The 16,305-nt window shown below is 42.8% G+C and overlaps 1 non-coding gene across 1 annotated transcript; it reads left to right on the top strand.

Annotated features, from left to right (window-relative positions):
• The first annotated feature begins 261 nt into the window (after positions 1 to 261).
• Positions 262 to 399, top strand: LOC119930259. Its single transcript, XR_005451742.1, has one exon. It is a non-coding gene; the product is annotated as a small nucleolar RNA SNORA7 (small nucleolar RNA).
• The last annotated feature ends 15,906 nt before the right edge of the window (positions 400 to 16,305 follow it).

Here is a 16,305-nt window from a genome sequence, read left to right as displayed (position 1 = left end):
ATAGGAAGAGAAAACATTTGGAGTAGGAAAACCACTTTCAAAACTAGACCCGGATTTCTCAGAGTGGTCTAGTGGAAAGAACAAGGAGCTGGGAGTCAGAGGAGCTGATTTCTGATCCCGGCTCTGCCACTTGTGATCTTGGTCAAGCAACTTTTTGATCCCGGATCTATGGTGTTGGAAAGTTTACTTCTCTGTGCCTCAGTTCCCTCATCTGCAAAATGGAGATTCAACCTGATTAACCTGTATCCACCCCAGAGTTTTCCCTTCTTAGGGTCACACCTGGAGAGTTTCCAGCCCTCTATCAGTCTTGACTATGGGAGGGAGAGTCAAGCAGAAGCATAGCCATTCCATTCCTAGCTTGGGCAGTGGCTAGTGAGGGGAAGACAATCTGCTAAAGTCCAAACTCACCAGTGCTGGGCAGCAGCGGCTTGAAAAAATTGAGGGTGAACACTCAGGTTTACCATTTGCAAGGAGGCAATGGTAAACCACTTGCATATTTTTACCAAGAAAACTCTATGGATACACTATCAGAACGACTGCAGATGGGGCATTCTGAGAGAGGTGTGTCTGTGATGTCTCTATGGGTCGGAGATGACTCGACAGCATAAGGCAAGAGCTTAGTACAGTTCCTAACACATAATATGTGCTCAAAAAATACCATTTAAAGTACCATTCTTCCTCCTACTTAAACTTTGAGTGCCATGTGGTACCCATTATCTTGTTTCTAGCCCATTGCTTTGTACAGTGCTTGGCACACAGTCTTCTAAATTCATTCATTCATTCAATCATATTCATTGAACGCTTACCACATGCAGAGCACTGTACTAAGCGCTTGGAAAGTACAAGTTGGCAACATATAGAAATGGTCCCTACCCAACAACGGGCTCACAGTCTAGAAGGGGGAGACAGACAGCAAAACAAGACATGTAGACAAGTGTTAAAATCGTCAGAACAAATAGAATTATAGAATTATATTCTTTTAGTCACTGATAATTGTAGTTTGAGTTAAGTGCTCACTATGTGCCAAGTACTGTGTTCATTCATCCATTTAATCTGTGAGATAATAATGACAATGATGGCATTTATTAAGCACTTACTATGTGCAAAGCACTGTTCTAAGCACTGGGGAGGTTACAAGGTGATCAGGTTGTCCCATGGGGGGCTCACAGTCTTAATCCCCATTTTACAGATGAGGTAACTGAGGCCCAGAGAAGTGACTTGCCTAAAAGTCACAGAGCTGACAATTGGTGGAGCTGGGATTTGAACCCATGACCTCTGACTGCAAATCCTGTGCTCTTTCCACTGAGCCACGCTGCTTCTCTAATATCACAGAGATACCACGGAGCCCTGGAGTGAGGGCTCCAGGGGACTTAGGTGTGGTAATTTCCAACAATCAAATTACTTTTCATTGAATTCAGATCATTAAAATAATATAAAGAGGCCCTGACTCCTTTTAGTGGTGGGTATCTTGAGTGCACTCAAGTGTCGTGGCAACAACAGGCTTCCAAGGACCATTTAAAATCACAGCTGTTAGAAATGAAGCATCACACAATGAGTTCAGGGTCCCTTTGCATTGGCCAGACAATGTGTGTGGGATTTCTTTCTTAGAACAGTGCTTTGCACATAGTAAGCACTTCTAGACTGTGAGCCTTCTAGACTGTGAGCCCACTGTTGGGTAGGGACTGTCTCTATATGTTGCCAACTTGAATTTCCCAAGTGCTTAGTACAGTGCTCTGCACACAGTAAGCACTCAATAAATACAATTGATTGATTGATTGATTAATAAAAGCCATCATTATTATTATAGAGCCCGAGCCTGGGAGTCAGAAGGATCGGTTCTGATCCGGGCTCCACCACATGTCTGCTGTGTGACCTTGGGTTAGTAACTTCACTTCATTGGGCTTCAGCTACCTCTTCTGTGAAATGGGGATTAAGATTGTGAGTCCCATAGGGGGACAGGGACTGTGTCCAACCCGATTAACTTGTTTCTACTCCAGGGTTTAACAAGTACCATAATTATCATCAGTGGAAATGTGGATTCATTCATTCATTCTTTCATTCAATCGTATTTATTGAGCACTTACTGTGTGCAGAGCACTGGACTAAGCACTTGAGAAGTACAAGTTGGCAACATATACAGTCCCTACCCAACAGTGGGCTCACAGTCTAGAAGTATGAGTCTGGCTTAAGTGATGTCCCTATGCCCTGCCTTTCTACCCATAAACTCCTTGAGGGCAGCAGTGGTGTCTACCAAGTCGATTGTACTGTACTTTCCCAAGTGCTTAGTGCAGTGCTCACTACACAGTACCGCTCAGTAAATACTACTGACTGATGCATTTCCTGCTAGATACTTGTGACCCTCTCCGTGCCTCTCCACCTATCCTCGAACTGTGAGCCCACTGTTGGGTAGGGACTGTCTCTATATGTTGCCAACTTGTACTTCCCAAGCGCTTAGTACAGTGCTCTGCACACAGTAAGCACTCAATAAATACGATTGATGATTGATTATTTTCAATGGACCCAAGGGCCACTTTAAAGGTGCAGAAGAAGGAAGAAAAATAAGAGGAGGAGAAGAAGCAGTTTTTCAGTGTAAGTTTCCAACTGAAATGTCCAAAATCCTAGCTTTTCCCCGTCATTTTCCTTTCCTTCATGGACATTCTTCCACTTCTGGAGTGGCATCCAGTGGTTCCAGGGAGATTGCGGCTAAATTATGTTTGGGGCCCTGTCTCGTGTTTCAGATTTAATTTCAGTTTAAATTAGACCCTAACTGCTAGCTGTATTTAGCAACATCGCCATTAATTGAATCGTTGTGTTCAAAGGGCTTAATGGCTTTCAAGTGCATTCTCTTTATTACTCTGTTCCTATAATATGATTTAGCCATTATATCTTTATCATGATCTTACTTCTGTAAGCAAACTACATTTTCCTAAGTGAAGAATGCCACTGAGCCAGAACAAGTTATTTTCAATTGTTTTCCACTTTTAGTTTTCCTCTATTAATATCTGCTTTCAGGTAAGCATTGTTGTTTCTTTGTTCCCGGACCCAAATAAATGTGGAAATTTGATAGTCTATTCAGTAGTTTCTCACGAGATATGAAAAAAAGGAAGTATTCATAGAAAGCAGTCGTATTTGGTCTGAACATTGTTAGCATTTCCCCTCATGAGGGATATTAAATAATTTCATGTGCAACTGCTCAAAATATTTTTTAAACTTCTGTAAACATAAGATTGCCAAAATCCAACATATGTTATGTGGTATTTAATCCTCCAGAGAAACCAAAAGAACAAAACATTTCTGCGAAAGTAATTAATAAACCCCACTGCTGACACCTAGAATCTGTTCCATCAGGATAAATCATATCCGCCTGCAGAACACACCCAATCCAAAGTTACTTTTTTATTTTTCAGTTCTCGGCACATGGGAATATTTGGGGTACCCCCAAATTGCTGCCTGCTTTATGGAACCACCTTGCTGACTGACTTGCGGAACCCATTCCTGATATTTTCTCTCTGAGAATTCCATCTTCCCTGGACCCTGAAATTCAACGTGGACTTTGCATCCAGGAAGCAATGTCGAGAGGAATGAAGTTTTCACCCTGAAACCCATGGAAGAGCTTGGAACTGAGACGTGAGGGTCCTGACTTCGACAACATAAAAAAAAATTAGAGACTGGGCTTGGGAGTTAGAAGGACCTGGGTTCAAATCCCGGCTTGAGCAAGTCACTTAACTTCTCTGTGCCTCAGTTACCTCATCTGTAAAATGAGGATTAACACTATGAGCCCCAATGTGGAACAGGGACTGTGTCCCACCTGATTAACTTGAATCTACCCCAGTGTTTAGAACAGTGTTAGGTACATATTAAGCACTTAACAAGTACCATTATTATTATTACTATTAACTAAACATCCTGGCATAATAATAATAATAATAGCATTTATTAAGTGCTTACTATGTGCAAAGCACTGTTCTAAGTTCTGGGGAGGTTACAAGGTTGTCCCACAGGGAGCTCACAGTCTTAATCCCCATTTTACAGATGAGGGAACTGAGGCACAGAGAAATTAAGTGACTTGCCCAAAGTCACACAGCTGACAATTGGCAGAGCCTGCACTCGAACCCATGACCCCTGACTCCAAAGCCTGTGCTCTTTCCAGTGAGCCATGCTGCTTCTCTACCATGATGCTTCTGGCATCATTACCACCCAACACTGGATGGTTCTACAATTAGGTTGCTGGACAATACCTTGATTTTCTTTTACTACAAAGTACAGCTGATGGCAGCTTGTACTGAGCAGAAATTTAATCTATTTATTTGAATGATACATAAGCAGAGTTCTCCAAAACTTCCCTCTGGGGAAAATTTCACCTCAATATCTTTTTGCCCTTCTGGGATGAACCATGGCAATAAATCAGGAACAGAAGCTCAAAAAGCAGTGACACAAAAAAAGCCTAGTGTGGTTTGAGCAGGACAGTGAACCCGGATCTCAGGAGAGAAGAGATCCTCACCTGCCAAAATCATTAAAGACATCACGGTCCCAAGTTCCTTTTACAACAAAGGACTGACAGAGAGCCAAGATGCAGATCTAACCGTGTGCTGGGGAAATAAAAGCGGGAGACGGATTCCCTCTGGGATTTTGGCTTTTATTTTCAGAGGGATCTACTGGAGGCAGGAATGGTGAGAAACATGGGTCCTAGATTGCAAGCTCTCTGTGGGCAAGGATCCAATTTACTGTTCATCCATTAATTCATTCAATCATATTTATTGAGCACTTTACTGTGTGCAGAGCACTGTACGAAGTGCTTGGGAGAGTACAGTGTAACAGTAAAAAGACACATTCCCTGCCCACCACAAGCTTACACTCCTCTGCCATGCACTCAGTACAGTGCTCTGCACATAGTAAGCTGTCAATAAATACGATTGATGATGATGCTCCCCCTTCTAGACTGTTAGCCCGTTGTTGGGTCTCTATATATTGCCGACTTGTACTTCCCAAGCACTTAGTACAGTGCTCTGCACACAGTCAGTGCTCAATAAATATGATTGAATGAATACTCTGCCCCAGCAATCAACACTCAATAAATGCAACTGATGGACTGACTATCGACAAACTTTTATTTTAGGTGCAGGGATGAAAAAGAATGGGGATTTTGGGGAGGGATGAGGACTGGGAGGGGACAGGCTTTAAAGGGCGAACAGGCCAGAAAGCCATATACTGTGACTGTGAGCCCACTGTTGGGTAGGGACCATCTCTAAATGTTGCCAACTTGTACTTTCCAAGCGTTTAGTACAGTGCTCTGCACACAGTAAGTGCTCAATAAATACAATTGAATGAATTAATGAATATACGAGATCTTGCCTGCCCTGATTAGAAACTCTCAGGTTTTGACGGAGACCCGAGATGAGGAAGTCTGGAAGTTAGGCTCAAACAGAGGCGGGGGGCTTCCCTTCCATGACTCTCCATGGAGTGTGTACCTGAAGGAAGATGGGTGGGCATCATTCCGAGGTCTGGCATGGCCCCTTCCCTGGGGGGTCCTTGGGAACAACAGGGGGATGGGGGGACACAACCAAAACGGGAGATTTACCAGTAGATTTTTCCCTGCTTTAGGTCCACAGTGGTGACATTCATATAACCAAGGCCAAAACAACACGGTTGACACTTTTATCTAGAAGGGGAGAGAGCCTCTGAGGAAACAGACACCAGGGCACTTGTCTTCCAATTAAATGCCTCGCAGAGAAAACAACATTAATTTTGAGCCTTTCCTCTGCTCCTTAGCACCCCACAAGAGGAATTCACGTAATCCACAACTGTATGAGAAATAGCCTTATTAAAACCAGACGAGAATGTCTTTAAGACGGTTGAAAAGCTTACGAGAGTAAGAATAATTTTGCAGCCTTAATCTGGAGTGATTCATTCACATTACTCTCCCCCCGTCCCCCAAGAGATTTAGTTCTTTTCTCTGCCGATGGCCCTAATGCCTGTTGTTTACCCTAGATGGCATGATGTCAGTGTTTTGAGAAGAGCTTTATATTTCAGTTTTATGTAACCCATTTATTAAACACTACTTTAATTTCCTTTTAAAATTATCTGTGGCAGCAATTATTTGATGCCAACGGAGGCTTCTGCCGTGGATCTAAGGATTGGCACCTGTGTTGTTTGTTTTTGGTGGATAGGGACACAGGGGAAGGGGTTGCGGAGAGAGAGGGAAGTAGTGGAGATTCTTTCAAGTGACTAGAAGGAAAGTCTAGGCATGTTGGATACGATATCAGTGAAACAGCTAAATAGGTTCTCTCTTTTCCCCTAAGGGTTTGAAGATGGATAGCAATTAGTACATCGATGCAGTGAGGACAGGTAAAGATAATAATAATAATTAAGGTACTCGTTAAGTTCTTACTGTGGCTCAGTGGAAAGAGCATGGGCTATGGAGTCAGAGGTCGTGGGTTCAAATCCTGGCTCTTCCAACTGTCAGCTGTGTGACTTTGGGCAAGTCGCAACTTCTCTGTGCCTCAGTTACCGCATCTGTAAAATGGAGATTCAAACTGTGAGCCCCCCATGGGACAACCTGATCACCTTGTAACCTCTCCAGTGCCCAGACTGAGCTCCCTCCTCCCTTTCCCCCTCCTCCCCCTCCCCACCCCCCCACCTTACCTCCTTCCCCTCCCCACAGCACCTGTATATATGTATATATGTTTATGTGCATTTATTACTCTATTTATTTATTTATTTTATTTGTACATATTTATTCTATTTATTTTATTTTGTTAATATGTTTTGTTCTATGTCTCCCCCTTCTAGACTGTGAGCCCACTGTTGGGTAGGGACCGTCCCTATATGTTGCCAACTTGTACTTCCCAAGCGCTTAGTAGAGTGCTCTGCACACAGTAAGTGCTCAATAAATACAACTGAATGAATGAATGAACAGAACAGTGCTTTGCACGTAGTAAGTGTTTAACAAATACCATTATTATTATTATTATTACTATAAGCTATTCATTCGTTCCTTCAACCATAATTATTGAGCACTTACTGTGTTCAGGGCACTGTACCAAGTGCTTGGAAAGTACAATTCGGCAATAGAGACAATCCCTGCCCACAACAGGCTTACAGTCTAGAAGGGGGGAGACAGACAGTAAACAGGCATCAATAGCATCAATATAAATCAATAGAATTAAAGATATATACATATCAAAACAAGTAACCAGGCATTAATATGAACAAATAAAATTATAGATTTGCACATATTTACACAAGTGTTGGGGAGGGGAGGAGGGGTAGAGGAAAGGGAGCAAGTTGGGGTGATGGAGAGGGGAGGGGGAGCTGAGGAAAATGGAGTCAGACTGGGGAGGCCTCTTGGAGAAGGAGAGTCTTCAGTAGGGCTTTGAAGGGGGGATGTGACTTGTCCAAAGTCACCCAGCTGACAACTGGGGAGCTGGGATTCAAACCCATCTGTGCTTTCCTAAATCTCATCTTAAGTCCCATCCCACTCCTACACTGCAAATTCCACATTTTCTTTTTTGCCCAAGGTCACACAGCAGATAAGTGGGATTAGAACCCAGAACCCAGTTCCTCTGACTCCTAGGCCTGTGCTCTTTCCATGAGGCAGCAATGCTTAGTGCCAAGAGGTACTGAGGCACTGCCCTGCCAGGGGGCTTTCCCTCACAGAATCTTCCCAACTACCTCTTCAGCGACTAGGCCCTCGTGACCACCCATGGCATTTGGATATACCAATCAATCGGTCAGTGGTATTCAGTACAAGCACAGTAAGAGCACTTACTGTGTGCAGTGTGCTGTACTAAGTACTTGGGAGAGTTAGTAATAATAATAATAATGGCATTTATTAAGCGCTTACTATGTGCAGAGCACTGTTCTCAGCACTGGGGAGGTTACGAGGTGATCAGGTTGTCCCACAGGGGGCTCACAGGATTAATCCCCGTTTTACAGATGAGGTTACTGAGACACAGAGAAGTGAAGTGACTTGCCCAAAGTCACACAGCTGACAGTTGGCGGAGCTGGGATTTGAACCCATGACCTCTGACCCCAAAGCCCAGGCTCTTTCCACTGAGCCATGCTGCTTCTTTTTTTTTATTTATTTTTTAGTAGTTAGTAGACATGAACCCTGTCCACAAGAAGCTGACAGTCTAGAAGGGGAGACAGAGATCAACATAAATTAGGGGAAATGGGAGAGTATAAATATATGTATGCAGTTATAATAATAATGGCATTTGTTAAGCCCTTACTATGTGCCAAGCACTGTTCTAAGCGCTGAGGAGATACAGGGTAGTCAGGTTGTCCCATGTGGGGCTCACAGTCTTAATCCCCATTTTACAGTTGAGGTCACTGAGGCACAGAGAATTTAAGTGACTTGCCCAAAGCCACACAGCTGACAAGTGGCAGAGCCGGGATTAGAACCCACATCCTCTGACTCCCAAGCGCGGGATTCATTCATTCGTTCATTCAGTGGTATTTACTGAGCACTTACTGTGTGCACAGCACTGTACTAAGCGCTTGGGAAGTACGGGATCTTTCCACTAATCCACACAGCTTCATGCAAGTAAGGCTCAGGGTGGGTTGGATATTAAGTGCTTATGTGGAACAGACAAAAGTGCATAGGTTCTACTCATTCATTCATTCATAATAATTGAATGCTTACTGTGTGTGAAGCACTGTACTAAGCGCTTGAGACAGTAGGTGATACAGTTGGAGGATGAATAGGGCAAATGAAGGCTTAGTCAGTGAAAGTCTCTGGGAGGAAATGTGGTTTTAGTAGGCCTAGTACATATATATTAATTTACACACTCAACTACTTGAGTCACTCAGTCATATTTATTGAGCACTTACTGTGTGCAGAGCACTGGACAAAGACATTGGAAGAGTTCAATATAACAGAGTTGGTTGACATGTTCCCTGCTCACAGCGAGTTTAGCCTAGAGAGGAGGATACAGGCATTAATAGAGATATATTCTAGACTGTGATCCCCAGTATGGGCAGGGACTTTCTCTATTAGTTGCTGAATTGTGCTTCCCAAGCTCTTAGTACAGTGATCTGCACACAGTAAGAGCTTAATAAATACGATTGAATGAATGAATAAATTTTACAGATATAATTGTAAACTCTGGTGCCGAGGGAGGGGTGAATTAAGAGTGCAAATCCAAATACAAGGGCCACACAGAAGGGAGTGTTTAAGGGCAAGTCATTTAACTTCTCTGAGCCTCAGTTACCTCATCTGTAAAATGGGGATGAAGACTGTGAGCCCCCCGTGGGACAACCTGATCACCTTGTAATCTTCCCTAGTCCTTAGAACAGTGCTTTGCACATAGTAAGTGCTTAATAAATGCCATTATTATTATTATTAAGAGGAAATGGGGGCTTAGTCAGGGAAGACCTCTTGGAGGAGATGTGCTTTTAATAAGGCTCTGAAGGTGGGGAGAGTGATCGTCTGTTGGATGTAGGAGGGAGCATGTTCTAGGTCAGAGACAAGAAGTGGGCGAGAGGCCGGTGATGAGATAGAGGTGTAGTAACTAGGCTGCTGTTAGAGGAGCCAAATGTGCGGTCTGGGTTGTATTAGTAAGCGCTCAATAAATACGATTGATGATGATGATGATGATGATTAAGAAATCAGAAAGGTAAACACTTAAGCACTGGTTTGTTCACCTATCCATCCTTCCGTTCTCTTTTTCTTCATATCTGTGAATTACTTTATGCACACCTCTCCGTTACGGTGTAAGCTCCTTGTGGGCAAGAAACGTGTGCTTGATTATACTTCCGAAGTGCTTATCATAATGCATTGCAAGCAGGGTGCTCAATACATAGACGTACTACTGCTATCACTGAATGATCAGGTAGATAGACAATTTAGTCCGTGGGTGGAAGTTGGGTGAAAGCAAAGCAGGGGCTACCAGAGGTAATTTAGTGAACCGGTTAAGCAAACAGTCTATTTTTTATTGGCTTTTCCCATTTCATTGCGAGCCAATTAGATACCTATTAAGGAATGAAAAACCATTGGAGGCTAAATAGTACCATTTGGTTTAAAGATACCTGCCAGGTAGAATCATTGTCCAACATGCTCTTAAAAAAATAAATAAAAAAAATTAGTAGTTCATATACCAGAATTCCTGGTTCCAAAATTGCCATTAAAAGTCAATCTGCAGACCTATATTTTGTCCAGACAATCAACAAGTGTTCCCAAATCATATTGAAGAGTACTTAGTTATTCACATTACTAAAATCACATCACAATGGTTTGTTTGTTTTAGATTGAACTTAATCATCAGAGTTTGGCAGGGTTTTCTTTTTTTTTTAAATTATGTTGAGCCCCACTAAACAAAGTTCTTACACAGGATTTGATATTGTACACATACAGCTTTGTATTGATGTGTACCATTTGTGCATGTAATTCCCATTAACCTTAATGGGAAATTCATGGAAAAATGGCTCAAACTTTGAACGGCGCTTTAACGAAAGTTACACTTGAGTTACCCTAAGTTCCTATTAACTGCGGAAAGTGTTATGGGTTTCTTTTATTCATCAGATTTCTACCTACCTACACTGGCTGCAATTTCCCCGGCCTCCGGAACATCTTTTGAGTCACCCTTGGCTAGCTCATTGTGCCCATCAGAGCAATCAGTGCCATCCAAGAGAGTTTTGACCAGCTGAAATCCCAAGCACAATCTCCGGGTGGAAATTCTGTTGCTTCTTGTCTGCGATTTGACTTGGAAAGTCCTAAATTAATTATCCCACTCTCTTCTCATCACCCAACATCTTCCCTCTCCTGTGGATGAGAATGCTAAGAGGGAATCATCCTGCTTCTTCCCAGTCCAAGGCAGAGGAAGAATATTAATAATAATACTTAAGGTATTTGTCAAGTGTTTACTATGTGTCGAGCGGCATTCTTAGCGCTGGGACAGATACCATTTCATCAGATTGGAAGCAACCTCGGTTTCACAAGGGGCTCACAGTCTAATGCAGGAGGAAGAACAGAACCTGGGGTTAATTTCATGGAACTATTTATTTCTAGTTCAAATTCAATCATATCTATTTAGTGCTTATTGTGTGCAGACAGTCTAGAGGGGGAGATAGACTCACATAAAAAAAATTACAGACATGTACTCAAGTTATGGCTGCTAAGTTATGAGGGCTAAGCTGTGTTAAGCAGTGGATAACAATATAGAATCGTGGATTACAAATACCATAAAATCCAGTTGAAAACAAACTTCCATTTGGTGTTGGAATAAAATAAACCATTTAGTATAAGTCTCTGGGAAAATCCAGGTGAAACTATAGAACGTGGCAAGAAGATATAATCCACAAACCTTCTCTGGGTTTCAGTTGCACTATTTTTTTAAATGAAATTTATTAAAGTAGTGCTGTGTGCCAGATACTGTAGTAAACATTAAAGTAGATGTAAGCTAATCAGGGTGGACACAGTCCATGTCCCACTTGAGGCTCACAGTCTTAATCTCTATTTTACAGATAAGTGAGGCGCAGAGAAATTGAGTGATTTGTCCAAGTTCACACACAGCAGACAGTTGACAGATCCAGGATTAGAACCCAGGTCCAATGACTCCGAGGCCTACGTTTTATCCATGAGACCTAACAGCTTTGCACTTGAAAGTAGTAATAGTAGTTGTTGTGGTGGTGTTCTAGTAATGGCATCCAGTGTGTACAACACACTCTACTTGGCAACTGAGAAAGAAAAACTGAAGCACAAGACATTTCACCCAGGGAGATGACACTCTAATAAAAGTGTGGCTCTGGGGTACTTTGCCCTCAATATAGTTACCTCCAAATTTCCAAAATAAAGTTTATGAGACAAGGTGGACAAGACGAGAAGTTTACATAAGCACATGATAATGATAATAATAATAATAATGGCATTTGTTAAGTGCTTGCTATGTGCAAATCACTGTTCTAAGCACTGGGGAGGATACAAGGTGATCAGGTTGTCCCTCATGGGGCTCACAGTCTTCATCCCTATTTTACAGATGAGGGAACTGAGGCCCAGAGAAGTTAAGTGACTTGCCCAAAGTCACACAGGATTTGAACCCATGACCTCTGACTCCAAAACCTGTGCTCTTGCCACTGAGCCACACTGCTTCTCTGATGACATGATGACATCTCCAAGATAAAGGAAAGAATATTGGGGAAAGCACAAAGGAGAGGAAATAATAATAATAATAATAATGGCATTTATTAAGCCCTTACTATGTGCAAAGCACTGTTCTAAGCCCTTGGGAGGTCACAAGGTGATCAGATTGTCCTACGGGGGGCTCACAGTCTTCATCCTCATTTTACAGATGAGGTAACTGAGGAATAGAGAAGAAGTTAAGTGACTTGCCCAAAGTCACATAGCTGACAATTGGTGGAGCCGGGATTTGAACCCCTGACCTCTGACTCCAAAGCCCGGGCTCTTTCCACTGAGCCACACTGTTCAGTGGAATGTGAGAAATAGCTTTGCTGACTGATAGTGTCCTGGCATTTTCTCTTTGTAGGCTCACAGACTCGCTGGAACATTAACCTGGGCAACATTAACAGGAACAATCATTTTAATGGGCCAGACTGAGCCCCCTCCTTCCTCTCCCCCTCCTCCCCCCTCCATCCCTCCTGCCTTACCTCCTTCCCCTCCCCACAGCACCTGTATATATGTTTGTAAGTATTTATTACTCTATTTATTTATTTATTTTACTTGTAATGGCTCAGTGGAAAAAGCACGGGCTTTGGAGTCAGAGGTCATGCGTTAAAATCCCGGCTCCACCGCTTGTCAGCTGTGTGACTTTGGGCAAGTCACTTAACTTCTCTGGGCCTTAGTTCCCTCATCTGTAAAATGGAGATGAAGACTGTGAGCCCCATGAGGGACAACCAGATCAACTTGTAAATTCCCCAGCGCTTAGAACAGTGCTCTGCACATAGTAAGTGCTTAATAAATGCCATTATTATTATTGTACATATTTATTCTATTTTATTCTGTTAATATGTTTTGCTTTGTTGTCTGTCTCCCCCTTCTAGACTGTGAGCCTGCTGTTGGGTAGGGACCATCTCTGTAGGTTGACAACTTGTACTTCCCAAGCGCTTAGTACAGTGCTATGCACACAGGAAGCGCTCAATAAATAGGACTGAATGAATGAATGGGCATGTTAGTTTTTTGGGTTTTTTTTACAGTATTTGGTAAATGCTTACTGTGTGTCAAGCACTGTTCTAAGCACTGAGATAGGCACAAGTTAATCAGGTTGGACACAGTCCCTGTCCCACATAAGGCCCACAGTCTTAGTAAGAGGGAGAATGGGTATTGAATCCCCATTTACAGTTGAGGAAATGGGGGCACAGATAAGTTAAGGGACTTGCCTAGGTTCACACTGTAGGGAAGTGGTGGGGCTGGGATTAGAACTCAGGTTATCTGACGCCCAGGCCCACTCTCTTTCCACTAAGCCATACTGCTTCTATTATGTTCTTGGATTTTATTCTGAACCCTGAACATCCAAACACCAAGATCCTCAGCTCTGCTTGAGCAGGATGCTGCCATTTATTTCTTCTTAATTTTTTTTATGGTATTCGTTAAGCACTTACTATGTTCGGGCACTGTCTAAATGCTGGAATAGATAAAAAGTAATCAAGCTGGACACGGTGCATATCCCTAGTGGGGCTCACAGTGTCAATCCCCATTTTACAAATGTGAGAACTGAGACACAGAAAATCAATCATCATATTTATTGAGCGCTTACTGTGTGCAGAGCACTGTATTAAGCAGTTGGGAGAGCACAATAAAACAACAGAAACATTCCCCGCCCACAACAAACTTACAATCCGGAGGGAGAAGTTAAGTGACTTGCCCAAGGTCACATAGCAGCGTGGCTCAGTGGAAAGAGCACGAACTTGGGAGTCAGAGGTAGTGGGTTCCAATCCCGGCTCCGCCACTCGTCTGCTGCGTGACTTTGGGCAAGTCACTTAACTTCTCTGTGCCTCAGTTACCTCATCTGTAAAATGGAGATGAAGACTGGGAATCCCATGCGGGACACCCTGATCACCTTGTATCCCCCCAGTGCTTAGGACAGTGATTTGCACATAGTGAGCGCTTAACAAATACCATCATTATTATCATTATTATAATGGACAAGTGGCAGGGCCAGGATTAAAATATAGGTCCTTCTGGCTCCCAGGTTCAAGATCTATCTACTAGGCCACGCTGCTTCTCTAAAATATTTTTCAAATATTTGTGCAGTAATGTGGGGATCTGTTAAAAACTGGGAAGATATGGGTTTTCTTTCTTTGAAAGCCTACTCCCACTAGAGGAAAATGCTGGCTGCATGAAGAGAAGCTCATCTTGATTCTTAAATCTTCATCATCATCATCATCAATCATATTTATTGAGCACTTACTATGTGCAGAGCACTGTACTAAGTGCTTGGGAAGTACAAATCTGAAAGTTGATCACATTGCTTTTATTTCTCTCTTCAGTTTTGCAACAGGCCAAGTGACTTGTCTGCTCTTTAAGCACTTCTCAGCCTGGTGGCCCTTAATAATCCCAACTTTGATATTTGTTAAGTGCTTCCTCTGTGCCAAGCATTGTACTAAGCGTTGGGATACAAACAGGTTGAACACAGTCCCTGACACCTGTAGGGCTCACAGTCAAAATAGGAGGGAGAACAAGTAATCCTCATTTCTGTTGCCTTCTCTGATAAGCAGAGAAGCAGTGTGGTTCAGTGGAAAGAGCCTGGGCTTTGGAGTCAGAAGTCATGGGTTCAAACCTCGGCTCCGCCAATTGCCAGCTGTGTGACTTTGGGAAAATCACTTAATTTCTCTGGGCCTCATTTACCTCATCTGTTTAATGAGGATTAAGACTGTGAGCCCCCCGTGGGACAACCTGATCACCTTGTAACCTCCCCAGTGCTTAGATCAGTGCTTTGCACATAGTAAGTGCTTAATAAATATCATTATTATTATTATTATTATTATTATTATTATTATTATAAGGGTAATGGTGCTAGCCATGGATGGAACCAGAAGAGATAAAGGAGTCAGAAAATGGGGCTTGGTTCAAAATGTCAAGACACAGCTTGCTCCCCGCTGATCATTCCACTAGGCCACAAGAATCGGTGTGGCCTACTCATTGTGGTCAGGGAATGTGTCTGTTTACAAGCCCTTAATACAGTGCTCTGAGCACAATAAGCACTCCATAACTATGACTGAATGAATGAATGCAAGGTCCTGGAAGTCAGAGGATGTGGGTTGTAATCCCAGCTCTGCCCCACGTCCGCTGTGTGACCTGGGGTAAGTCACTTCATTTCTCTGGGCCTCAGTTTCCTCACCTGTAAAATGGGGACTAAGATTGTGAGCTCCATGTGGGACAGGGGCTATGTCCAACCTAATTACCTTGTATCTAGCCCAGTGCTTAGAATAGTGCTCGGCACATTGATAGTGCTTAACAAATACCACAGTTATCATTACTATTATCATCATTCACCCAGAAGTTGTCCTGTTCCCCTAATGTGTGCACGCACAAAAAAATCAGCTGGAGAAGCAGTGTGACCTTCTGGGAGACAGAATAGCTTGCTTCTCATCCCTGCTCTGACACTGGCATGGCCTGTGACCTTGGGCAAGGTGCTTAACTTCTCTGTGCCTCAGTTTCCTCATTTGTAAAATGGGGATCAAGTACCTGTTCTCCCGCAACTCAAACTGTGCACCCCATGTGGGAAAGGGGTATGTCCAATCTGCTTATCGCTTTATCCCCTTAGTACAGTCTTAGTGCTTAGAACAGGACTTGGCACATAGTAGGTGCTTAACAAATACCATCATTATTATTATTATTATTAACATTACAGTCCTAAGTGCTTAGTAGGGTGCTCTGCTCATAGTTAGCACTCAATGAATATCACTGATTGATCTACTGCAGTGCCCAGCAAAGTGCCTGACATAAAGTAAGCACTTAACATAATCCCAAATTATTTTTATCATTACTAGTTGGCTGTTCAAACTGCTTTATGAAATACACCGCTAACCAGGTCACTTCCCTTGGATTTCTGTTACCTCAGTAACGAGTAATTTATTAGGCAAAATCACCATGGGGCTTCCTCATAATGATCCAAAAAGGAATAAAATTGATCCAACTGGCCATGGGTATTTTGAATTTGCGCTGCCACGGGGAGTATAGTAGCCTTGAAACAGGAAGCAAGGCTCCCATCAAAATCCTGTTCTTTTCATTCCTTAATGCCAGCAGCTAACTATTTATTGGCCAGCAGTATAATTTTTACACCATACAGTATGTAAATATTAACTCAGAACACCTGTCCCGTGTAGACTGCTGCCTTTTCAAGTTTCGAC

This window comes from Tachyglossus aculeatus, chromosome 6 (assembly GCF_015852505.1).
Source record: "Tachyglossus aculeatus isolate mTacAcu1 chromosome 6, mTacAcu1.pri, whole genome shotgun sequence".
In the NCBI taxonomy this organism is placed as follows: Eukaryota; Metazoa; Chordata; class Mammalia; order Monotremata; family Tachyglossidae; genus Tachyglossus; species Tachyglossus aculeatus.
The sequence above is the reverse complement of the archived record's forward strand: the minus strand, read 5'-3'. Positions and strand labels throughout refer to the sequence as shown.